This window comes from Rana temporaria, chromosome 2 (assembly GCF_905171775.1).
Source record: "Rana temporaria chromosome 2, aRanTem1.1, whole genome shotgun sequence".
Classification (NCBI taxonomy): domain Eukaryota; kingdom Metazoa; phylum Chordata; class Amphibia; order Anura; family Ranidae; genus Rana; species Rana temporaria.
The window spans coordinates 75,463,832-75,477,596 of NC_053490.1; positions in this window are offsets into that span (position 1 = coordinate 75,463,832).

Below are 13,765 nucleotides of genomic sequence, written 5' to 3' on the forward strand. Positions count from 1 at the left end.
GCCCGTCGCCGCGTCATAATCGCGGCGACGGCGCGACACGTCATCGGCAGAGGATTTCCGCGCGGATTTCAATGCGATGGTGTGTACACTCCATCGCATAGAAATCTGCGGAAATCTTTGAGAGGATTTATCCGCGGATACGGTCCGCTGGACCGTATCTGCGGATAAATCCTCTCGTGTGTATGGGGCCTTACAGGTCTATAGTTATTTGGTAAAGACTTTGATCCCTTTTTAAATATGGACACCACATTGGCCCTGCGCCAGTCCAGTGGTACCATTCCAGTCAATAAGTCCCTAAATATTAGAAACAATGGCCTTGAAATGACAGAGCTGAAATCTTTTAGGATCTATAGGTGTATGCCATCAGGTCCAGGTGCTTTATCCACTGTCCACTTTATTCTGTCTAAATATTTCTCGACCATATCACTTTTGAGCCATTGTGGATCATTTGTCACTACCACCCCCATTATGGACATGAGCTCCCCCATGCTCCTTTGTATACACAGAGCTGAAGAAAGTATTTAATAAATTTGCCTTCTTTTTGCCTCCAGTCACCCACTTTAGATTATTTTGTAAAGGGCCTACATGCTCAGACCTGAACTTTTTACTATTAATATGTTTGAAAAAAATTTGAGGGTTTGTCCTACTATCTTTTGCAATCTGTTGTTCCTTTTGAATTTTTGCGTCCTCGATTTCCTTTTGACATGATCTGTTATATTCTTTGTAAAATTTAAATGAAGATAGTGTTCCTTCATTTTTATATATATTTTTATATATTTTTTAGAAGCTTACTTTTTATTATTTATAGATATTTAAAATTCGGCAGTGAGCCACTTATGTTTTATTGTTAGCCTTTTAGACTTATTGCCCATGGGAATATACTTTGCAGTGAGTTTACATACAGTCACTTTGATGAATTCCCATTTCTGTTATGTGTCCATTGATGCCAATATTCCCTCCCAGTCTAAGTTCTGGAGAGCAGCCCTCATCCTTGGAAAATTGGTCTTTTAAAGTTAAGTGGTTTTATCTTACCCGTATGTGTTTGTTGCTTACATCTAACATTAAATTAATTAAATTAAATCATGTTATGGTCACTGCTACCAAGATGTTCTTTTATATTTATATTGGTAATAAGCTCTGCAAGGTTTGAGATTACCAGGTCCAGCAGAGCATTATTCCTAGTCGGGGGCTCAATAAACTGGACCATAAAATTGTCATTACTCCAGTCAATTTCCGGATAGTTAAAATCCCCCATTATTATCACTGTCCCAGCCCTTGCAGCCCTTTCCATCTGTGCAAGGAGCGAAGTCTCCACCTCCTCACTAACACTAGGAGGTCTTGAACAAACTCCAATGACAACCTTTGTAGTAGGCACACCCAAGTACAGTCCCCCCCCCATAATGCTTTAGACTCATCACACTCTCCATCAACTAGGTCCTCTTTCACTCTTGCTTTGAGATCACTTCTCACATAGAGACAGACACCACCACCCCTCCGTTTTACCCTGTCTTTCTGAAAGAAATCATAGCCAGGAATATTAATAGCCCAGTCATGAGAAGAATGAAGCCACAATTCAGCAATACCAGTGGTTTCACCTAGATTTCAGTGAAGCAGGGTACATTTGAGGACTTCAATATACAGAGTACATGTTTTCAGGCTGCTTGTTGCAAATACATACCCAAGGATTTGAGAGTTATTTTCTTTCTTTCCGTTTCAAAGATCAATTCAGTAACCTTAGTATATCATTATCCAATAGGCATGCATACTAGCCAGGTAAAATCGATACTTAATACAATGCCTTATACATTATTTAACATGTTTATTTTCCATCCTAAAATAAATAGATTAAATCCCTCTTAGTAATAGGTGCTCTTGTTGATTTTCATACAATTAAATGGCAAGTCCATCAATAATGGATGCTTCAGTCACCTAGCATCTTAAATCATTTGAAGACCTTATCACTTCTCCTTATGCATTTTCCATAATATAAAATATTTAAAAATCATCTTGCAGTCAGACCCAATTTTGCAAGGTACAGAAGGTTTTCAGATGTGGAATCGCACAAATAGAGGCCTCCTTGCTTGAGTCCGGGAGAGATATTTAAAAAAAAAAACATTAGTTTAAAGGGGTTGTTAAGGTTCGTCTTTTATTTTCTAAATTGGTTCCTTTAACCACTTAAGCCCCGGACCAATATGCAGCCTAAAGACCCAAGGTGTTTTTACAGTTCGGGACTGCGTCGCTTTAACAGACAATTGCGCGGTCGTGCGACGTGGCTCCCAAACAAAATTGGCTTCCTTTTTTCCCCACAAATAGAGCTTTCTTTTGGTGGTATTTGATCACATCTGCGGTTTTTAGTTTTTGCGCTATAAACAAAAATAGAGCGACAATTTTGAAAAAAATGCAATATTTTTTACTTTTTGCTATAATAAATATCCCCCAAAAACATATATAAAAAAAAAAATTTCCCTCAGTTTAGGCCGATACGTATTCTTCGACCTATTTTTAGTAAAAAAAATCGCAATAAGCGTTTATCGATTGGTTTGCGCAAAATTTATAGCGTTTACAAAATAAGGGATAGTTTTATTGCATTTTTATAATTTTTTTTTTTTTTACTACTAATGGCAGCGATCAGCAATTTTTTTCGTGACTGCGACATTATGGCAGACACTTCGGACAATTTTGACACATTTTTGGGACCATTGTCATTTTCACAGCAAAAAATGCATTTAAATTGCATTCTTTATTGTGAAAATGACAGTTGCAGTTTGGGAGTTAACCACAGGTGGCGCTGTAGGAGTTAGGGTGCACCTAGTGTGTGTTTACAACTCTAGGGGGGTGTGGCTGTAGGACTGACGTCATCGATTGTGTCTCCCCTATAAAGGGGATGACACGATCGATGCGCCGCCATAGTGAAGCACAGGGAAGCCGTGTTTACATACGGCTCTCCCTGTTCTTCAGCTCCGGGGAGCGATCGCGACGGAGCGGCTATAAACAAATAGCCGCGCTGTGGTCCCGGATCGCTCCCCGAGCGAACCCGACCGCCGCATGTAGCGGGGGGGGGGGGTCCCGATCGGACCCCCCACCCGCTAATAGGCAAGGACGTACATTAACGCCCATGTGCCTGTACGTGCCATATTGTGGACGTACATTTACATGCGGAGGTCGGGAAGTGGTTAAGCTAGTGCATTGTTGGTTCACTTACCTTTTCCTTTGATTTCCCTTCTAAATGTTGTTTTTCTTTGTTTAAATTTCTCACTTCCTGTTTCCCTTCAGTAAGCTTTCCACCATCATCTGAGCGGTGGAAAGTAATTTAGAACAGCTTACTGAACACCTTACTGAGGAGGAACAGGAAGCATATGACGTCCTGTCATTTAAAGCCTCTAGGGCGTGCGCGCACCCGTCGCGTCACTGGGAACACAATGCGCGCGCCTGGCGGCCGCGATGGCTGCCGCGCACCCGCGATTGCCCAGTATCTGAGCAGGGACGTGGAGCTCTGTGTGTAAACACAGAGCTCCACGTCCTGTCAGGGAGAGAGGAGACCGATCTGTGTCCCTTGTACATAGGGACACAGATCGGTCACCTCCCCCAGTCACCCCCTCCCCCTACAGTTAGAACACTCAATAGGCTACACATTTAACCCCTTCCCCGCCCCCTAGTGGTTAACCCCTTCCCTGCCTGTCACATTTATACAGTAATCAATGCATATTTATAGCACTGTTCACTGTATAAATGTGAATGGTCCCAAAAATGTGTCAAAAGTGTCCGATGTGTCCGATATAATGTTGCAGTCCCGAAAAAAAACGCAGATCACCGCCATTCCTAGTAAAAAAAATGTTTTAAAAATCATTATGTCCCCTATTTTGTAGACAATATAACTTCTGCGCAAACCAGGTTATTGCGATTTTTTTTTTTTTACCAAAAATATGTAGAATAATACGTATCGGCCTAAACTGAGATTTTTTTTTTTTAAATGGGATATTTATTATAGCAAAAAGTAAAAAATATTGGCCCAGATTCAAGAAGCTATTGCGCCCGTGCAACCATAGGTTGCGCGGCGCAATAGCTGTTTTGCTCCCGCGTAGCGAATGCCCCTGATTCAGGAACATCGCTACGCGGACTGCAGCCTAGGATATGACAGACATAAGCCTCCTTATGCCTTCATATCTCAGGCTGCATTCTTGCGTTGGCCGCTAGGGGGCGCGGCCATTGTGATCGGCGTATAGTATGCAAATTGCATACTACCACCGATTCACAAAAGTTGCGCGGGCCCTGCGCACGCAAGGTACGGAGTTTCCGTACGGCGACTTTAGCGCAAGGCTGCTCCTGTTAATAGTAGGAGCAGCCAATGCTAAAGTATAGCCGCCCTTCCCGCTCGTAAAATTTAAATTTCACGTCGTTTACGTAAGTGATTCGTGAATGGCGCTGGACGCCATTCACGTTCACTTAGAAGCAAATGACGTCCTTGCGACGTCATTTGCCGCAATGCACGTCGGGAAAGTTTCCCGACGGAGCATGCGCTGTTCGCTCGGCGCGGGAGCGCGCCTAATTTAAATGATTCCCGCCCCCGGCGGGATCATTTACATTAGGCGCCCTTACGCCGGGCTAATTAGCATAGCGCCCGCGCAATTTACGGAGCTACTGCTCCGTGAATCGCGGGCAAATCGAAATATTTGCGTGGGCGCAGAGCAAAAATCGTTGCCCTTTTGCCCACGCAAATATTGCGCCGATCTACCTGAATCTGGGCCATTGTGTTTTTTTTTCAAAATTGACGCTCTTTTTTTATTTATAGCCCAAAAAATAAAAACCGCACAGGCGATCAAATACCACCAAAAGAAAGCTCTATTTGTGGGGAAAAAAAGGACGTCAATTTTGTTTGGGAGCCACGTCTCACGACCGCGCAATTGTCAGTTAAAGCGACGCAGTGCCGGAAGCTAAAATCTTGTCTGGGCAGAAAGGGGGTGTATGTGCACAGTAGGCAAGTGGTTAAAGAGGAACTTCAGTCTCCTTAAACTGTGGCCCCACCCTTCCCCCTGCATCACAATCTTTTTTAATTTGGCATGTGTACAGATGTACCAAAGGGCTCTGCCCAATCGTTCAGGTTCAGAGGATGCAGAGTGCTGCAGAACACCTGTGCATGTGCAGGGCATTTTTCGGGCATGCACAGACACATTGAGTGATGGAATTTCCATACTGGGTCTGTCTTCGTGCATGCATGCACGCAGATATGCACGCAGATATGCCGCATGGCTCTGCTGAGACCTAAAGCCCTACCATCTGTGCCCATACAGAATTGGGGGGCAAACATCATTGTCGCCTAGGAGAGAATAATAGAAGTGCTGCATTGCAGCACAAAAACACAATAAAGTTAGTGAAGTAGGTGACATAAGATGGCTGTGCCTGGGATCACCACAGCAAATTAATAAGAGGTAAGTGGCTAATCAGTGGTACAATATTGCCACAGACATGTCCATATTTTTTTACTTTTCTTGTTACATATTGTATGTTGTTTTTTATGTAGGTTCACTTTAATAACACTTTCTTTGCAAATGTTTTCTATGCTCTAGACTGTGTTTTTGAATGTCACTCTATTTTCATGTTGGTACTTTGCATTGCCAAGATGGGTTTTGTCCAATATGTTTTACATGCTGTAAATACGCCACTGTCAGAACACAAAGGGTAGTATTCAATTATACAAATCACATGGTTCTAAAGCAGGGTAATTTGTCTGACAGATTAGCACATTCAATGACCGGCTGACAACATAAATGTTCCCTTTGACTCATTGAACATTTTAAACTAAGCATACAGTACCTCTAAGCAGTAAAACATATCCTTAATGTCAGGGTCTGCCCAAATCTTTTTGGGGCCCTAATCTGGATTAGATTTGCCCCCAAAACCCTCCACCTCCTCCATGGGGCATGCAGTCCCTTCATTATGATTGAGACTGCAGACTCATCGCGTGTCCAATAAACCTGCATTAACAAAGCATTTAAGCTCAGTAATATGTCTAAAGTATAGAAAACGAAACTAGGAAATTAAAATATTTTACAAGTAAGTCTGAATCGATTATAACAGAATAAAATGGATTTAGTGGTTGATATATTTTCCATGTTATAGGTTTGAAAACACAGGGTTAGATTCAGAGAGTGTTACGCCGGCGTATCCGTAGATACGCCGTTGTAACTCTGAATCTACGCCGTCGTAAACCAGATACGCTTAAATTAGGCTAAGATACGAGCGGCGTAAGTCTCTTACGCCGTCGTATCTTAGTTGCATATTTACGCTGAGCGCTAGGTGGCGCTTCCGTCGTTTTCGGCGTAGAATATGCAAATGACCTAGATACGCCGATTCACAAATGTACGTACGCCTGGCGCTATTTTTTTACGTCGTTTTTACGTCAGGCTTTTTCGGCGTAAGGTTGCTCCTGCTCTTATGAGGCGTATGCAATGTTAAGTATGGACGAATAGGGCTGGACATAATTTACGTTCATTTCGAAGGCAATGACGTCCTTGCGGCGTACTTTGGAGCAATGCACACTGGGAAATTCCATGGACGGCGCATGCGCCGTTCGGGAAAAATGTCACTCACATTGGGTCACCAATAATTAACATAAAACACGCCCCCTCATCCTCATTTGAATTTCGCGCGCTTACGCCGGCCCCATTTACGCTAAGCCACCGTAACTTAGGAGGCAAGTGCTTTGTGAATACAGCACTTGCCTCACTGACTTACGGCGGCGTAGCGTAAATACGATACGCTGTGCCGCCGTAAAAATTTGCGGATGTACCTGAATCCAGCCCAAAGTAATGTGTGCAACACTTCCAGGTATTTATTACCTTTGCCAGAGATCACAGTATTTACCCAACAATACCTTCCACTGCTTTCTCCCTGAAAAAATAAAGCTCTACCTTTTATGAGAGGGGCGTGTAGGCAGGTGCAGTCTGTACTCCCCACTGTAGGTGGCGCTGAATCGAAGCAGCAATGCAGAAAGGGAAGGAAGTGGTGGGGAACTTAGTTCTTCTATGACTTCCTGCGGTCACTAGAGGAACAGCTGCCAATTGGACTGTGTAGAAGAAAGAAAGTGGCCTCACACTGGAATGAGAAGATTGCTTGACAGGAATTTTTATTGTCGCATGCCAGACAGAGGATATAGGACCAAAGTTAATGTTTCATACAGATATATCGTGCTTGTTCCCAACCTGTCCAATTGGACGCTGGGGTCCTGCATAACCTCTGCAGCCATCTTTGGTGAGGGCAGAGCTGATTTAAGCCTCTTTCCCCTTGACTCTGTGTGTAGTATGCAAATGGTTAGTGTAGGGACAAGTTCTTCATCTGCCTGAGAGAGTGGGAGGTAGGGAAAATGATCCAGAGGAGTAGGGACAGGGCAGGGACTACGTCCTCAGGTTTTAAGAGGCCTTGCATTTGGGTGTGGACTGGCCAAGGCCGCATTCCCCCTCATCGTTACAGAAGCTGTTGGCATCATTTCAGGCTAATGCTCCACCGTTACAGTTTTGTATGTGGTTACCGTCGGCCGCCGAGCCCAATTGTGCATTGCTGGGACTTTTCTTAATACACCGTTCTCAATTACCTCACCCTCTGTGTGATCACTGCTCAGCAACACACCAACTGCATGAAGGTGAGGAGCAGTAATGAGCTTGAGTTTGGTGAAACCTGGAAGGCAGCTGTTAGTGCTGGGCCAATGAGCTGCGAGCGAGGCATTTCCCAACCCCACAGCTCTGCATAAACAAATGGGTAGAGATGCTTGTGATATAATTGATCTAATATGGCTGAACCCAAGCACATCTCTATTGAGGAGTAAGGGGATGCATGGTAACTGTTTGAACATGGGTACCTACACTGAAATTCACATTTGTTCTTCTTTGTGCCAAAACCCCACAGGATAGGTGCATTACAGAAAGTCTTGTAGTGCTGAGCAGGTAGGCAATGCTCCCTGAGTGCATCTCACCGCATAATTGTCAATGCTAACTGGAGTGTACCTTTAACCACTTAAGACCCGGACCTTTAGGCCAGTTTTTGCGTTTATCGATTGGTTTGCGCAAAATGTATAGCGTTTCCAAAATAGGGGATAGTTTTATTGCATTTTTATAAAAAAAAATTTTTTTACTACTAATGGCAGCGATCAGCGATTTTTTTCGTGATTGCGACATTATGGCGGACACTTCGGACAATTTTGACACATTTTTGGGACCATTGTCATTTTCACAGCAAAAAATGCATTAAAAATGCATTGTTTACTGTGAAAATTACAATTGCAGTTTGGGAGTTAACCACAAGGGGGCGCTGAAGGGGTTAAGTGTGACCTCATTTGTGTTTCTAACTGTAGGGGGGTGTGGCTGTAGGTGTGATGTCATTGATTGTGTTTCCCTATAAAAGGGAGCACACGATCAATGACGGCGTCACAGTGAAGAACAGGGAAGCTGTGTTTACACACAGCTCTCCCCGTTCTTCAGCTCCGGGGACCGATCGCGGGACTCCAGCGGCGATCGGGTCCATGGGTCCCGCGGTCACGGAGCTTCGGACCGGGTCACGGGCGCGCGCCTGCGACCCACGGCTGGGCACTTAAAGAGGACGTACCTATACGTGCTTGTGCCCAGCTGTGCCATTCTGCCGACGTATATGTGTCCTTAATAGTGTTGAGCAGAATATGCCATATTCGATTTCGCGATATATCTCGAATATATATTCGAATATTCGAGATATATTCGCTAAATTCGAATATTCGTGATATTTTATCGAAATTAATTGATTGCGATTTTTCGCTATTGCGAATGCGAAAATAATTGCGATTTTTTTTATAACTGCGGTAGGAGCGCTCTGATTGGCTCAGAATATTTGTGATATTTTATCGAAATATCGCAACATGCGAATGCGATATTTATTGCGCAATTTCGAGATATGCTGGAGGAGCGCTCTGATTGGCTCACTCTGAAATCGAATATTCGAGATATTTTAACGCAATTTCACAAAATGCGAATGCGAAATTGATTGCAGATTTTTCGAAAACTGCTGTAGCAGCACTCTGAAATCGAATATTTATGATATTTTATCCAAAAAACATATTGCGATTGCGATTTTTCGATCGCGCATGCGCAATCGCGCGAACAACACGCGACCATTTCCTGGAGCCTTGCCAGTTTCCAACTTATGCTCGCAACGCAATCACAGAGCAAGATGGTTGGAAGCAATTTCACTAAATCTGAGGAAAAGATGCTGATTTGTGTAAGTATTTTGACCACTGTTATTTCATCATCTTCAACTGCATTTTAGTCTAGTTTAAAAATTAGTATATATGATCAGATATTAGTATTTCACAAAAAATGTGTCTCCTGCTTTTACAAAACTACAAGTCCCAGCATGCCTGGACAGCTGCAGACACCCTGGTTGGCAAATGTGTATTTAGGCACTTTTCCTTGTTATTTAGCATAATGAATTTAACATTTTTTTGGACATAGGACGTATGCGAACGTCCTGACTTCAGTGTCCTCAAGGCCCAAGGACGTTCGAATACATATTGCCCTTTAGATGTTGCAGAACTACAACTTCCAGCATGCCTGGGAATGCTGGCACTTCTAGTATTGTAAGTTCTGCAGGCCCACATTTTTCAGGCCTTTATGCACGGGTCTCTAAACTGTGGCACCCTAGATGCATCAAAAGTAAAATTCTTAGCATGCACTGACAGACCGTGGCTGATGGGAGTAGTAGTTTTGCAACAGCTGGAGGTGGACTGGTCTTGAAACCCAGAGTTAGGTAACAAACCCGTAGTGTTTTGCAACCATTCTGCCTCCAGCTGGTTTTTTTCTGTTGAAAAGCCTGTGGCGTGCAAAACACAACCCAAAAACTCCACCCGGTGCAGTGAAAATTGTGCACACACCTAAAGAGTGACATCACAAAAAACTGCGACGGGTACATACGTCAGTGGTCCTCCGAAAAGGTCCCGTCTCTGACCCCCCGGGGCGTTAGGCTCCTGACAGGGAAAAGAGTTACTGTGGTCCATACAGCCGAAGCCATATGGACCCATCTCGGTCCAAGCAGCGCAATCAACACGCGAACAACACGCGACCATTTCCTGGACCCTTGCCAGTTTCCAACTTTATGATCGCAACGCAATCGCAGAGCAAGATGGTTGGAAGTAATTTCACTGTATCTGAGGAAAAGTTGCTGATTTGTGTAAGTATTTTGACCACTGTTATTTCATTATCTTCAACTGCATTTTAGTCTAGTTTAAAAGTTAGTATATATGATCAGATATTAGTATTTCACAAAAAATGTGTCTCCTGCTTTTACAAAACTACAAGTCCCAGCATGCCTGGACAGCTGCAGACACCCTGGTTGGCAAATGTGTATTTAGGCACTTTTCCTTGTTATTTAGCATAATGAATTTAACGTTTTTTTGGACATAGGACGTATGCGAACGTCCTGACTTCAGTGTCCTCAAGGCCCAAGGACGTTCGAATACATATTGCCCTTTAGATGTTGCAGAACTACAACTTCCAGCATGCCTGGGAATGCTGGCACTTCTAGTATTGTAAGTTCTGCAGGCCCCCATTTTTCAGGCCTTTATGCACGGGTCTCTAAACTGTGGCACCCTAGATGCATCAAAAGTAAAATTCTTAGCATGCACTGACAGACCGTGGCTGATGGGAGTAGTAGTTTTGCAACAGCTGGAGGTGGACTGGTCTTGAAACCCAGAGTTAGGTAACAAACCCGTAGTGTTTTGCAACCATTCTGCCTCCAGCTGTTTTTTTTCTGTTGAAAAGCCTGTGGCGTGCAAAACACAACCCAAAAACTCCACCCGGTGCAGTGAAAAATGTGCACACACCTAAAGAGTGACATCACAAAAAACTGCGACGGGTACATACGTCAGTGGTCCTCCGAAAAGGTCCCGTCTCTGACCCCCCGGGGCGTTAGGCTCCTGACAGGGAAAAGAGTTAGCAACGCATATCTCCCCTATACGTGTATCCTGTGTTGTTAATAATATATTCATAATTATGCAAATGATAATGGCTGCTATATTTATGCAAAAAAGGTGGCGACCGAAATGGCAGGATATAAAATCTGTCATGTTACCCCTGTCATTGATTAATAAGGCGAGAATGCTTCCAATTGTTGAATAGCATACATTTACGTCATATATCCATAAGGCTGTCAACAGAAGTATTACAATATACTTTGTTCTTCATCTTGCAGAAGTTCCTGGAAACAGGATACGACCTGCTCCGCAGGCAGCCAGAGAAAAGGGCTGTGGTCAGCGCCCTAATCACTGACTTTGGCGGCCAACACGACCACAAGGCGATTGCGAAGAAGTGGTCTGACCTGAAGAGGCGCCAAATGGATCAGGTCAGACGTCTTCGGGATAGATATCATCCAGGTAAGTTATTGTTGACAGTTATGTTTTTTTTTTCAAAAGTGTATTTTGTGCGTGAACTCGAAAGAGAGAGGAGCCGGCCTGCAGGAGTTGGGAGGCCTCCCCCAGAGGCAATCTGCCACCTTTCTCCATGCCCCGGGTGGCAATGGCGGGTGTGAGGGGGTCCTCCCAACCCAACCTCGCATAGCACACCCACCGGGGGCGGGGCTGAGACCACCAAACTCAATTCACATGTAGCCGAGAGCGGGATCCGAACCCCTAGCTGCAGAGGTGAATCACTTGTCAGCGCAGTGGCAATCGCGTGGAGCCACCGCAGCTCCTTTGGTGACAGTTATGTAAGGTCATATGTAATTCATGTAAGGTCAGATGTTGTTAACCAAGATGCCATGTTGTGCTAACATATATCACCACCAGCCAAGGTATTCATAGTACTGTTGAAAAAAGACATGGGACAGCAGACAGGAACACAGAAGTTATGTGGGAACATACTTTTCCCATTGCTTTGCATGGGACTTTAAAGAAAAACCCCGACCATGGCAAATGGGGGTGGGTAAGGGTTAAACCACCTATCCTATGTTTGTGGCTGACATATAAGTAACCTGTGTGCCAAGTTTCATGTAAATATCTTTAGCCGTTTGTACGTGATGCTGGAACATACATACATACATACATACATGCACACACACGTTGAGTTTTATATATATAGATTCCCACTAAATTCCTGTGTTAGGCGTGGGGTTGTTATAGTAATCCCGTGTGCTCCATCAGGCCCTTTTTTTAACATGAGATCGTCTGAACAAAACAAAGGAGACAAAAACAGCTCATTTTAACATGGTGGCATCCCAGCTCACGCTCAGTCCCCTGTAGTGCCCACAAGACCCTTTAATATAACATTGTCCCATTGGTTAACTGTCTATATAAATCAATTTGTATTCATATACAATACAGCAGAGTACACAGAATTTGCATACGTCATTAGAAAACATTTTTATAATATATGAACATTGTGTTATTATAGGTGCTCCAATACCAGCTGTGCGCGCCAAGCGCAGAAGGCGCCAGGCCGATGAGGAGGAGGAGGAGGATGCGGCAGAGGAGGATGCGGCAGAGGAGGAGATGGATGAGGAGGAGCAGCCAGGGCCCTCCCACTCCCCAACCCCAGCTCCTGTTGAGGAGCAAGCTGAGGAGCTTCCCCCCCCCCCACCCCAACTTCTCAAGCAGAAGAGCAGGAGGAAGACAGCGGTCCTGTGAGCCTCGCTCAGGAAGGTAAATATGTGCACAATGATTAATAACATTTCAACAATAAAATGTAGATATAAAAATGGACAACATATGAAGCGCACCTGTCAGATTGTAGAACCATAATATGGTATTTATGCTAGAAGTATACAGGTAGTGCATAATTATTAGGCAAGTTGTATTTTTGAGGATTCATTTTATTATTGAACAACAACCATGTTCTCAATGAACCCCAAAAACTCATTAATATCAAAGCTGAATATTTTTGGAAGTAGTTTTTTTTTAATGTTAGCAATTTTCGGGGGATATCTGTGTGTGCAGGTGACTACTATTACTGTGCAGACTTATTAGGCAACTTAACAAAAAAATAAATAGATACCCATTTCAATGATTTATTTTTAACAGTGAAACCAATATAACATCTCAACATTCACAAATACACATTTCTGACATTTAAAAACAAAACAAAAACAAATCAGTGACCAATATAGCCTCCTTTCTTTGCAAGGACACTCAAAAGCCTGACATCCATGGATTCTGTCAGTGTTTTGATCTGTTCACCATCAACATTGCGTGCAGCAGCAACCACAGCCTCCCAGACACTGTTCAGAGAGGTGTACTGTTTTCCCTCCTTGTAAATCCCACATTTGATGATGGACCACAGGTTCTCAATGGGGTTCAGATCAGGTGAACAAGGAGGCCATGTCATTACTTTTTTTTATTTAATACCCTTTCTTGCCAGCCCCGCTGTGGAGTACTTTGACACGTGTGATGGAGCATTGTCCTGCATGAAAATCATGTTTTTCTTGAAGGATGGTGACTTCTTCCTGTACCACTGCTTGAAGAAGGTCTCTTCCATAATCTGGCAGTAGGACTGGGAGTTGAGCTTGACTCCATCCTCAATCCGAAAAGGCCCCACAAGCTCATCTTTGATGATACCAGCCCAAACCAGTACTCCACCACCACCTTGCTGGCGTCTGAGTCGGACTGGAGCTCCCTACCAATCCAGCCACGGGCTCTTCCATCTGGCCCATCAAGACTCACTCTCATTTCAGCAGTCCATAAAACCTTAGAAAAATCTTTCTTGAGATATTTATTGGCACAGTCTTGATGTTGCAGCTTGTGTGTCTTGTTCAGTGG